Source organism: Strix uralensis, chromosome 6 (genome assembly GCF_047716275.1).
Source record: "Strix uralensis isolate ZFMK-TIS-50842 chromosome 6, bStrUra1, whole genome shotgun sequence".
Classification (NCBI taxonomy): Eukaryota; Metazoa; Chordata; class Aves; order Strigiformes; family Strigidae; genus Strix; species Strix uralensis.
This window is the reverse complement of record NC_133977.1, coordinates 16966121-16979075: the sequence shown is the minus strand read 5'-3', so window position 1 is coordinate 16979075 and position 12955 is coordinate 16966121. Positions and strand designations below refer to the sequence as shown.

The 12955-nt window shown below is 36.7% G+C and overlaps 1 protein-coding gene across 2 annotated transcripts in view; it reads left to right on the top strand.

Moving 5' to 3' along the window:
- PARD3B (par-3 family cell polarity regulator beta) overlaps positions 1-12955 on the top strand; it is a 431714-nt gene that overhangs the window by 138711 nt on the left and 280048 nt on the right. The window lies entirely within an intron of this gene.

Below are 12955 nucleotides of genomic sequence, written 5' to 3'. Positions count from 1 at the left end.
GGGGGAAGGGGCGTTGCTTATTTTGTTTCTATTCAGTGTAGATCTTACAAGTATCTTACTTTTTTTGGTTTAGTGAGCAGGAGAGTACTGAAATTAGATTCTGCAGAGGGACCTTGGGTTCAGTTTCACCTCCAGTTCCCCTTCTATTTTTTGTCCATAATTCAAGTATATAGTGCAAAATAATACCAAGGTTGGCAGGGATTTGTCAATTGTACTCAGTTTCTCCTATAAAAATAAAAAATAACCTTTTAATACCAAAAATCTTGGTGTACATGTTTCAGTTGGCAATGAAATGTCAAAAAAAAAAAATCCCTATTTGACAGAAAATGTGATTGAGTAAATAATACATTTCATACTGCAATACAAATGGTAATAAAACAGCTGTTAATATATATTACAAAATTTAAAGACACACACAACCATTTAATGTGTCCAGTGAGCTGTTTGAAACAGTGAAGAAATGGTCATCTGATTTTGATATTTCTTTGGGTAAGCAGAGAACATTGAGACATTTTTGCTGAACTTGCAGCAGAGAGAGCTTGTCTTGTGAGACTGTTTCTTGTGAGCAGAACTTCCCAGAGTACACTAGTGATGTGGACACTACAACAATTTTCAAAGAATGATACAGGCAACTAAATGCCTAAATAGCTGATTTACATTTGAAAAATTGAATGGAGATAAATGTCAACATCTCTAACCCCAAATACTGTCATAAATTCCTCATTGCCATTTTTTACATTGTTTCTTCGATATAAAACTGTGGGTAGACAAAAGCTTACAGTGAACAGTGAAATCACGGTGTATTGAATACTTCTTAGCTGCATGACTTTAGCCCATGGTGAATGTAAGGTAACCTACACCCAGTGAAAAAGTTTATTTTAAAATTCTGTGTCAGAGGTGGTCTTCCAGCTGTCTGACTCCTCAGCCCTCTGCTGCGTGGCATAAAGGCTATTGAATGTTAAGCATCACTTCAGAACTTGTGTGCCCTTAGAAGACTAAACTTAGCCATTTCACTGGGGCCAGACCATGACTGACAATTAGGTGTTTTCCCGTTGTTTCCACAAGACCTTAATGCTTTCTGGGATTAGATGTCATTTCTAACAGTGTTTCATTTCCGGTCCATATTGTTCTTGTACCTCCTTTGGTCTGAGCTTACATAATCAGACAAAATTATTTTGAATGGATAAATTGAGATGCAGTAATATTTCTTTAAAATTGGTATATCAAAGTCATTTAAGAAACACTTATTTCCTTTATTCTGCACAGGTGATGGGTTTTGCTTTCTAACCATATGTCATTTAGGTGAATATGTTTTTCCTTGTCACTGTTGTTGATCATTTATCTTTATAGCAGCAAAATGTATTATGTTGAATTTTTGGTAAATTGTGTCCGAGTATATTCATTGATGCAATAACTAGTAAACTAACAAGTGTTTGGAATGCTGAAACATTTGGACATCCTTGTATGTAGGTGGTAGAGTAATTACTGGGTTAACTAGCACTGTTTTCTGCTGGCACTGATTTTAGATGTGCATTTTGTTTACTTGGTTTGTTTTTTTGAGTATATCATGTCTTAATATTTCTCTTTGACCAGACATGGTAGCTGAGAAGACTTTGCAGAGTAGGGACTTACCTTTGCAGACCTTGTTGACTTGATTGCCTTTATTCCCTGTTCCAAACTGCTGTTTCATTGCTGATGTATGATTAAACAGTCATTCTCTCATCTTAAAGATAGCTTTCCTGAGTTAGTGGATGACATTCTTGTGTAGTGTGTTAAGATCCTTAGAGAGCCCATGATGGATGGGCTTATGTATATTAGGGATACTAACAGTATGTGCAGATAGTCCTGTATGGGTTTTTTAATACATACATGTTTATTGTTAGAATTATTAAATGCACTAGCAATGTAGAGTGGTAAAACACAACTATATGGTAGCAACTAATGGGCTATGTGTAAATTGATGTGATCTTCCCAAAATATTTTCAGACTGTTTTGTTTTAGATGTTTACCAACTTCAGATTAGAGGGTTTTAATAAGTCTTTTCCAAATAAATGGTTACCCATCAGTAATCTTCTGCTTATGAACTGGTGCATCCATGATACTTTAAGCAGTGACCTGCAGGCTGTTGCTAAGCTAATGTCCAGTGAAAGTGTGCTTCTTCAGAGACCACTAGTCTATAAGGAATGCTTTGTGTGATCATTAACTTCAACTGCAAGCTAGCTATTCCTGCAGAGCATATGACATAGTCACTTCAGAAATGTTCCAGTTTTGTTTAAAAAGCAGTAGCGTGTCATTATAACTTTTCAAGTATGTAACATGCCAGTACAGGTCCTTTGTTTTTAGTAGGAGAATTTTTCAATTTCACATAAGGCTTTTCAGTTAAACCAACTGAACTATCTTGAGGTTTTAATGTTTGTTGTTCTGTTGGCCTTCATAAGCCATCTTGTAATTTTCTGTGTACCCATAAGTGTGCTACTGGTCCTTCTCGTTTCCTTTTGCACCTAATAGTTGTGTTCTTTTCTAGTGGTTTTCCCTGCATGGTAGGTAGTAGAACAGGTAAGGGGGAGTAAGAGGTTTTAGCCTTTTGGGTTTTTTCATGATGTCAGTTTGTTTCTTCCTTTTCAGTCCATATGGGCAGGAAGGAGAACACTAATTTATTTATGGAGGATCCATTTTATGGACATGTCACTCTGAGCTGGAAATGCTTTATGACTGGCTCGGTGTTTTATCTGCTTTATTTGACAGATGATGGTCAAGTGCACACAAACTTAGTTGTTGCTTTTTTTCTTTATCCTCTCCTTGGTGTTAAGTAGTCATGATTTTGCCTGGAGGAAGACAGACAGTATTCAGTGATACTTGTCACTTCTGAATACTAAGGTAGGAAAAAAGTGAGGTATGTGTAGGTATCTCCATGGTGGGTTTTTGTTGTGGTTTTAATTATTCTTTTCTCTTTCTCCCTTTCTTTGGAAATCTGGTTGAAGATTTCTGAAGCTGTTTTCTGAGTACAGGCATTATGGGAAGCAGATACGATTAGGTTACTTTGATTGTTGGCTTTTACAATAAAATTCAGCTTCTTAATGAATTTATACCTTTATTGGTGTTTAGTTAAAATTGAGGTTAGATAAATAATTGCTTATAACAGTTATTGATAGCAGGTTACAAAATTCTCTTGTAAACTACAGGAGTTCAAGTCCTCCCTTTGGAAGCTTTCACTGCTAAGTAGGGCAAGTGTCTTGCTTTTCTCACTGAAAGGTCTTACTTTGGTATTTCAAAATTTGCATACCTTTGCTTTATAGCAAATCTCTGAGAACAAGATTTTCTTCTTTTATATATACACATACACACACAACCCCACCCCATCTGTTCAGTGTTCTAGGCAAGTGGAAGACTTGAGTGCAAATGATGGTTGGAATGGCTGATTATAGTCTCTCCTAAAATAAGCATACAAATGGCAATGATGGTTGAAGCTCAAATATTGATGCACTTGTGCTTTTGAACAGTCAATTCTTTCAGTCCTGGACATTTTATGTGGTGTCATCGCAGTTGACTCTTTGTTCCTGAGAACAGAGATTGCTACCTGGAAATGCTCCAACCCTCAGTAGGTCTAGTACAGGATAGTAACAGTACTAACCTAGAAAGTTTTGATTTTCCATTTTGATGCAGTCATTGATCTTGTGGCCATGTCTTTTTAACATTTGAGAAAGGTTACTTGCACTCTTATGGAATTTCCTTGAAGGTGTTTTGGGGGCTTCAGGTAGAGAATATACTTAATCAGCTTAATATATTCCTGTGGTTTTGGACTTGCTCTAGCTTAAATAGTGTTTTATGGGGTTGTTCAGAACACTAAAGTAGTTTGAATGGCCCTCTGTCTTTGGATTGCTATGTCAGTCAACAGAGATGCTTCTATTGGCAGTGTCTTAGTTTGAAGTCCAAGGGAATTGAAGGCAAGGTTTCTTCCAGGAGTTTTTGCAAGTTTCTCCCTTGATAGGAAACAACAGTGTTGAAATTGTTACCTCCAGGGTACGGATGTCGCCTGTTTCTGTGTGACTTCAGAGCTCAGAAAGAATTCCTTGTCTTTCTCATCTACTTTGAAGTGGAAGTATTGTAAGTAGGCTTGGGGGCATTTTAAACAGCATATATTTGGTTAGTCCTCTTTCAGGTTGGTGTTGAGATACTGTGGATATACAGACAGCATATTTTTGAATACAGAGGAAACCACATGATTGTGGTTTTTTTAAAAAGTTATGAAAACAGATTTGAACTGAAACTATTCATTTGATAAACAATGTTGTTAGTGCTTGTATACAACATACATGCTGTGTCAGAGTAAGTAGGAAAGACACTTTTTTCTTTCATAAAAACTACCCTGTTAATCTTGCAATGTCAGTTTATTGGCTGAGTGCTCCAATGTTTGCAGTACATTGAGTGTAAAACATGCATATAATAATTCTCTCCTGTATGATTTAGGGAAAATTAACATCTTGAAATTAGTAAGGTTCAAAAGAAATGTATTATAGGAGCACATGCTACCTTCTGTTGTTTGAGGCAATACTGCTTATTTCCTTAAGCAAATATGACTTTATTCTCTTTCTCTGCACTGGAAGGCTGCTCTCATAGTAGTGATATCAAACGTTATTCTGTGCTGTTTGTCATAGGTGTTGTGAAGATGACACTGTACTTGATAGATTTTTCTCCTCTTCAGCATTCTGTTTAATCTGCTTTTAAAGAATTGTGATGATCAATTAAAGTCTACTTGTGCTCCTAAAACAAATGGTTTCTGTTCTCAGGCAAGCTAAAGGTTTGAAGATAACTTTTCATTTCAGTCAGAGTGCAGTCTTGGTATATTTTGACCTCATGACTTAAGCTTGGTATTACTTAGTTGTCCTTGATTCATGGAAATGAGCTTTGCACCAGCACAGCTGAAGTTTATCTTTGTATTGCAGCAAAAGAATACAGTAATGCTTTCTGTAAAGACAGATATATATAGATAAAAAAATTTCCATGTGTTTCTCTGTCTTTGGGTTGCCCATTTGGAAAACAAGCCAGTCTTTGCTTCCTTTCCCCATGCCCAAGAATTTAGTACTAGTGTAGGTAATAAATTTGTCTGCATAGCTGGTTACCAGAGAACCCCATTTCTTTTTAATAGCCCCTCTGCCTCTGATTTCACCAAAGATTGTTTCTCATCAATAATTCCCCTTGTCTCTATTCCCTTTGCACTTGGTTTAATATGCCTTACTTTGGGGCAAGGGGGGGTATCCCTATGAAAATATGTTAAGTAGGGAGAAAAATATTTTTCCATCGCAAGTCACACATTTTCTTGCAGTAGCTCTCTAGATGAGATGTTCATTTCCAGCCTTTTATAGTGTCAGGGAAGGTTTTGGGGAAGGTGATGAATGGAACTTAGAAGGATGGAATAAATTCTGTTACAAAAGTCTGTGCTGTTTTTTGACACACTTTATACAATGTCAGTATTTTTCCTCAGATTTTTGTCTATTTTACTAATTTTGTGATGTTGCTGGTTTTGTATTTGTATGTTGTTATGATGCATAGCTAGTTTCAAAGGTAGTATATCTTAAAAAGAAACAGACCAACTCACTTAGTATTTGCAGCTGAAGGTTTTGAAAGTCTGTGGTATAATGTCATACTGAAAGGCTGTAGTGCAGTCTCTGCCAGTACACTCTAGTGCTAGGTAAGACAAAGGAGTGTGTATGTGTGTTTATAAATCTCTACAGTACTATGTGCTATATTAGCTCTGAGTCAATATGACAAAATGCGTATTTCAGGTTGAAAATGAGCCTGCTAAGCTTGGTTGATTGATAGTTTGAAATTGTTCAAGTTAAAAAAAAAAAAAAAAGCCTTCAACTAAAGGTCTTGAGGTAGTAGATCACCCTTTTTTTCTTAAGAAACCAAGCTAATATAGTTTTAGACGTTTTTTTGCAATGTTTGTTCGCTAATGATTGTTTACTGTGTGCTTCCATATGAACATGTTCCAGTATAGAGATGAACCCATCTTTATGAAAGCCATCATTAGACAAATTACAAATAACAGTTAAATGACTCAGTTTGCCTGTTGCCATGTAGTTCTCATTGCTTTCTGTTTAATTTACCCTTTCAAGAGACTTAGCTGATAGTTAATTTTTTGTCTCTTTATCTCGAAGTGCCACTTCAGATTTTGATTGTATCTCACAACAGATATCTAGAATCTTAGCCAAGTAAAATGGAGAGTTGTGTATATACTACTCCTGAACATAGTTGGCAAAAGATGCACCTCCCTCCCAATATGTTGCACAATTTTCCTAACACTGGCTGTTGATTTATGTTTTGCTTTCTTCGTAACTCATTACTTACATTAGAGGGAAGTCTGTTTACTGTAGACATTAAGTAAAAGGAGGATGTAGTTATGTTCACTAGAAAGATGAATCCTGCAGGGTATTTTGGTGATCTCTTCTTAACCCTCCCACAAAAAGGGACAGATGACTCTCTGAGTGCTTTTTAAACTTTCCCACAGAAATAGTCATCTTACCATTTTAAATATTAAGACAGATTCATAGGGAATGATTATTCGCTTTACCTACCATGTAAAAACTCTGAGTATCAAACAAAACTATTGTTCAGCAGATTACAAAGCAAAACAACCCTAAACTTTTTCATGAAAGCGTTCAACTAAATTGTGTAATTCAGTGTTACAGGCCAAAAATCAATGAGTTATAATAGAATTAGACAAATTCACAGGAGGTGGCTTATCAGTGACTGTTAAAATATTGTGGTCTAGGTACCACTCTGATTTGGAAATCTTTCAGACATTATTTTTTGCAGGCTGGTAGGATAGAACACTTTGTTATGCCTTCTCCCTGAGTATTTGCTACCACTGTTAGATGCGGGATAATGAGTGAGTTGGACCCAATGTAGCTGCTCTTAGTTCTTCACAGAAAGTTTCAAGTTCAGGAGGTTTCACTGTTTTATCTTAATCTATTTTAAATTTGGCAGGAAGAAGTTTGATTTGAGACTAAAACTAGTTTACCATGACCAGAATAGAAAATAATCATAATAGGACTTGTTTTTTAAGGAAAAGTCCAACCAGAAAAGGTTCTTAGTTTACATCAGATATATAAAACACAGGTCACATTTACATATTACAAAAACCTGTATTAATGCCATAATTTGTGCTGCTCCTTTAAAATACCATTAAAATGTTCAAAAAATGTATTCTACTATTCTACTACTAGCAATAAAATGCTACCAAAGTGGTATTCAAGCAGTACAGTTTAGCTGCCAAAGTTTTAAAGAAAATTAAACCGTTGAACTGTGGAAAAGCGACTGCATAAGCACCTGTAACTGATGTTAGCTGAAGTGCTAAACCAGCTTTTGGCAGCGTGGCCTCATCTGCAGGTGCACAGAGTATTTTCTTTGTGTCAGTTTATTCAACTAGTACAGTTCATTAAGTATTTCATTTGAAGTTGAGAAATGGGCTGGGAATTGAAATAGAATAAATGCTTATTTTCACCTTTCAATCTGTGAATAAAAATGAGGTGCGAGAGTCTGAGATCTATTAGTTTTAAAATCTTATAGGATATATTAGCCTAAAATGATTGATTTAAATTCAGTAACTACAGATAATATGTTGCAGTCTGTTTAATAAGATGAATGCTTTTTGCTGTGTCCAGCAAGTTAAATGACTAAGACAACTGGTGGTTTTAAGTATATTTAACGTCTAGTTTCCATTGACATCCGAATGCCATTTGAAAGAGATTACATTAAAAAATAAACCAACCTAAAAGCCCAAAACCCAAAGTAAAGACCTTGCATGTGTGCATAGGGAAATTCTAATACACAAATTAATTTTTTTCCCAAATGACACATAAAAAACATGAAATGTTTGAAACTGCTCTAATCCTGTGTCTGAAGCTGGAAGTTGAAGGATGTGCATCAGTCAGTGGGTGCACAAGGATGGTGTGATTCACAAACACATTTTCACCTGGACAAGAATAAGAGAAAGCCTGGCCTGTAGTGGGAAGTGCTGATTCTTGTTGGTAATAGCCGGTGTGTTCTCACAAAGCTCCTAATCAGTCTGCCCAGCAAGAGTAAGAGTTGCATATCTTGCTAGAGCTTGGGTTGGGAAAAACCCCACAACTCCCTGTTGTTAGTGAGGTGATGAGTCCTTGTGCCAGGAGGATTTTGCCGCAGCTCCTTCTCCTCTGCCTGGTCTCTTCCATGTAGTACCTGTAGACCCGTTGGAGTAGAGTCACGGTGCTCCCAGCACTCCAGTAACTCTGCGTGTGTCTCACGAGAAGCTGAAAACAGGAGCACTGTGTTGATAGAGGTGAGAAGATCCTGTAATTACTCTAGATCTGATGTGTGTTATGACCTTAAATATAAGAAATGATACCTGGTTAAGATCCAAACTTGAAGTCCTGTCCTTCACCTGGAAACTTTGTTGAGAGAGGTTTTGAAACAGGGAGAAAGTAACAGCATTACTTGTACATCTTCTGTAGATACATATGTATCCTAGTGCCTTAAGATGAGAAGTGGTTAACTTCTTTTCATATGGATGTGGATTTCGATCCTGAAAATGGGATCTAGATTATCTTTATTACTGAAATAATGTATGTAGTGATTCTTACATGCCTATCTCTGAAACTCTAAAAGCTGCAAATATAAATATTCCATAGTTGTTTCATTTGCACCATTTCTGACAACGACAACACCAAAGAAATTTCGTTCTGGTCATAAAAGCTGTGAGAAGACTTTTTGTACTTCATAACTGAAATCTGACTTAATATGTTATAGCACATGCAACCAGAGAAAATCATTATTTTTAAATTTATGGCACCAAAGAACATCACCCCAAAACAATCTCTGTTTAAAGCCTTTACTGGGTTTTACTTGTAGGCGATTGCTTTTATTTTTCTTTGTAAGAAAAATTACACCTCATTTAGAGTGATAAGGAAATACTTTGTTCTGCACTGGATTAATATGTAAAAGAGATTGTTGGAAATGGATTTTCATCTGTTTATAGATATAAGTCAATTGTCTTAACTGTTACATCATTCCAGTTCATTAATATAATCTTGTATCCATGGGAATTTAAAAAGTGCAGTATGCACTTTGGAAAGAACAGATAACTGTAGATCTGAAATTGTATTGATAGGTGCTATTAGGAGCAATTTGAGTTAGCTTTAAACATAAAAGTCACACTATTGGAGCATTGCATATTTAAAAAATAAAAAAGTGATACAGCCCTATCACAAGGTAGAATGTACAAATTAATGTCAGCTACATTTTAAGTACATGGCAGAAGCATTACATGATGCCTCAGGTGGTGGTAAGCAATAAATCTGAGGGTGACCAGATTTACCCACACTGATTGCTTAGTGCTCTCAAAAAGCGCTGACTGACAGAACTGTCTGTTTGCCTGTTAATGTGAAAATTCTCTGAGAAAAAGAAGAAAAATAGGCATATATTAATGACCTTTCCTATATTTAAATATAAATTAATATCCTGCTTGTAATATTTTGTTTCCAGTGCCTGAACTGTTTCATGACAGGACTAGTTTAAAAGTCATTCTGTCTTCCTGGTTTAAATGGTGGCTGTTTTTGTTGTATATGTTCAGAGATCCTCCAGCCAAGAATTGTCTATGCTGAAGTGCAATTTCACATTTGTGTGTGTGTATGCATGCAGTATTTATGGTGTCTTGTTTCAACTCTGACTTGAAATTTTGTTGTGATTTGCTCAGAAGGAGCTCTGAAAAATATTTTGAGGCACATGCAGGTGAGAAAATAATTTGTCTGTCTGTCCAGGCAAGTGTAATTTGGAAGCAGGCAGCAGGCTAATTGTCATTGGTATGGCCTTTAACAGTTGACAGTTTGATACACACTTGATTGACAGCTTTTTTCCCATCATAGTCAGCATTTTTATATGCAGGAGCAGAATTTAAAATTACGATGTTAACTGTGTAGGTGATTTATTGTAAATCTCTTTCTACCCACTTATGGTGTTATGTCCGAATGCATCTTTTATTATCCTCTAAAATAGTTCTTCCCTGTTACTTGGAAAAACAAACAAACAGAAAAACCTCATAATATGTTGGTTGCCACTGGTGCAGTGGCAACAGATGTGCTTACATTTCCTATGTTCCTTGAACTGTCAGCCAAAAAGTCGTCTGAGAGCGTTTGCACCCAAAGCATGCTAAAATCAATTTTTAGTACATAATTTGACTGCACAGCTTATCGAAAATGCTCATGGGTGATAAACTCTGGTTGTCTTCAGCAGTTTTCTGAATTTGGCCCTGTAACAGCTACCTGCAATGTAAATCCCAAAGAATAAAAGGATTTCAGCCTGGAGGTGAATTGTGCTTTCCTGAGCAAGGAGGCTTAACAGCAAAAGAGTGAAATTAAGGAAGGGTTAGAATAAGCTTTTTTTGTGATAGCGGTTACCCTGAGCGATACTCAGCTGTCTAAATTTAGGTGTCAAATTTGATGCCAGAACTTGGAGCCTAGAGACCGTGAAGAGTTTTGGGGGGCCCCAGGAGGGACAGCTGGAGGTCCAAAGTTCCCCTGACCATGTTTGGATCCTGAACTCCAAACCTTACATTATTTACATGAGGTTGCAGGTCACTTCTGGTTAGTCAGCCCCTGCCTAACCTCAAATGCTGATTTTTGATCCACCAAAGGTCTTAAGTGAAGTGAGGCAGAGTGCACTCCTTTCCAGGGTATGTGTTAATGTCTGTACAGCTTTTTGATGAAATTTAAAGAAACCCCAACCAATCAAAAAAACCCCCAACACAACAAAAACCCACCACAAAATAAGAAAATAGGATTACATCTGGCATGGAGATCTTTCTTTTGCCATTGTGTTGATGCAAGTTTTCAGTTTTTAATTGTGCACAAATGGCAGAACTTATCTTCTGTTTTTTTCTAATGTAACCAATTTAAATCTAAGTGTGGTTTCTACCATATGCTTGTTTCAACCATATTTGCAGTTAAAAAAAAAATATTTCCAAAACATAAGAGTTCAGGGAAAATACACTGTTAACCATGAATCTGTGTAGATACTAATTTTTGAGGGTGATGCTAGCAAAAGGAAAAGATTGATCTACATGGCTTGAAACAAAATGATACAGAGTTTACTTTAAGGAAGGAAAACTGCAGGACTTTTTTCTCATCAGTTTTGTCAAAGAGTATGTATTGTGAATAAGGCTGAGACATCCACGTGTGCTTAGAAGGTACTGTGGTACCATAATAGAAGGCACTCTGCAAATTTTGAAAGAAGGGGAGATACACCCTGAAGTGATTGACATTAAAAGCTGTCATCACAAGAAAAATTTTAGTCTTGGGCATGTGTTTGAATTTCGTTGTCTGTAAATTAGTGATGCAATGCAGCAAGATGAGGATAACTAGTTTTTTAAACTGAGTTCCTAAGTTTAAAATAGAAAGTGCTACTCTGGCAGAGAACAGTAGTGCTTGTAAATAATGTGTGTGTATGATCAACTTGGTATGCAGAAAGGAGTTTTCCTGTGTCTCATCATTCAGGGAAAAGATGAATTTTCTGTTTGAGCTTACAGTGGTTGTTATAAATGTTCGGCACAAATGCAAGAGCGTGAGTAGAATAACATGGAAACACAGCAAGACAAAGGGAAAGCAGTAAGGAAAAAGGCAACATTCTGTTTCCTGACAGAAGAAAACAGATGACAGAATCTCTTAAGTAAATGTATAATTGTCTATAGTATGTCTGTAATAAATGGGTATCAGTGATGATTTTTCATTACATTTTATCCATGCCTAAGGAAGATGGTGATGAACAAATTCAAAGTATCTATGTATAATGGACATGATCTGACTCCTGAGTCAGGTTGAGTCCTGGGCAATGGGATTTGGAGAGGTTTCCTCTTCCTGAGTGCAAGGGAACATGCTTGGCTGTCAAGAGCCTTGTGTGTGCGGTACAGAAGAGGCAGGGAGAGGCTGAAAAAGGAAAGGAGCCTGTGGGAGAAGTGTGGGCTGGGAGACACCGAGTGGCAAGGAGGGTGTTCTTATGGCAGGGTGCAGCCTGAGCCGCAGAGGAGATGAGGGGAGATGGAGGAGAGTTGGTTAGCTCTGAGAGCTGCTGGGAATTGCTGTCTCCTGAAAGGGAGTAAGGGATTCTCCCCAGAAAGAGGGAGAGTATAACTTCTTCTCAAGTCTTTCATCTAATCTTCTTGCTTGCCGTTTGTTTTCCACTATTAGAGAGGGCATTTTGGTACAATTTACTTTTGCCTAATAAAAGGTTGTTTTCATGCTCCAGTGTTTTTGTTGTATGCATGTAAAACAATAAAGACCAGAGGGACTGTTCTGCATAACTTTAGCTAAAGACTGCAGTTGACATGGTTCACAGAGATGTTACAATTTGAGATATCTCTGTACAAAAAATTACGTTATGTGTCAGTAAATATATTTTAAAAAATTTAAAAAATAGACTCTGGTTTTCTCTTAAACAAGAAAATGATCTGTTGTAGGACCCTAAAATTTACAACTAATTGAGAGAAAAAGAAAGCATTGTAAACAATGGTCAAAAAGTCCAGTTGTTTTTGTGCAAGTAGAGAAGCATTCCAGACAAGCACTATAATTTCATAGCCTCGTGGCAAAAAGCAAAAACTTGCAGGAATAAAAAGAAAGCAAATAGCTGCAAGACCATCTTCCCAAATTGGAAAACAGTATTCTCTATTGTTGTGGTTTAACTCCAGCCAGTAACTAAGCTCCTTGCAGCTGCACACTCACTCCCCTGTACTCACCCCAGTGGGATGAGGTGGAGAAGTGGGGAGAAAAAGAGTGAAACTTGTGGGTTCAGGTAAGAACAGTTAAATGACTAAAATCAAATATGGTAATAAGAATAATTGTAATGAAAATGAATATATCAAGAAGAGAGAGAGAAATAAAATCCAAGAAAAGACACGGGATCCACAATGCAAGTGCTCTCCACCCAC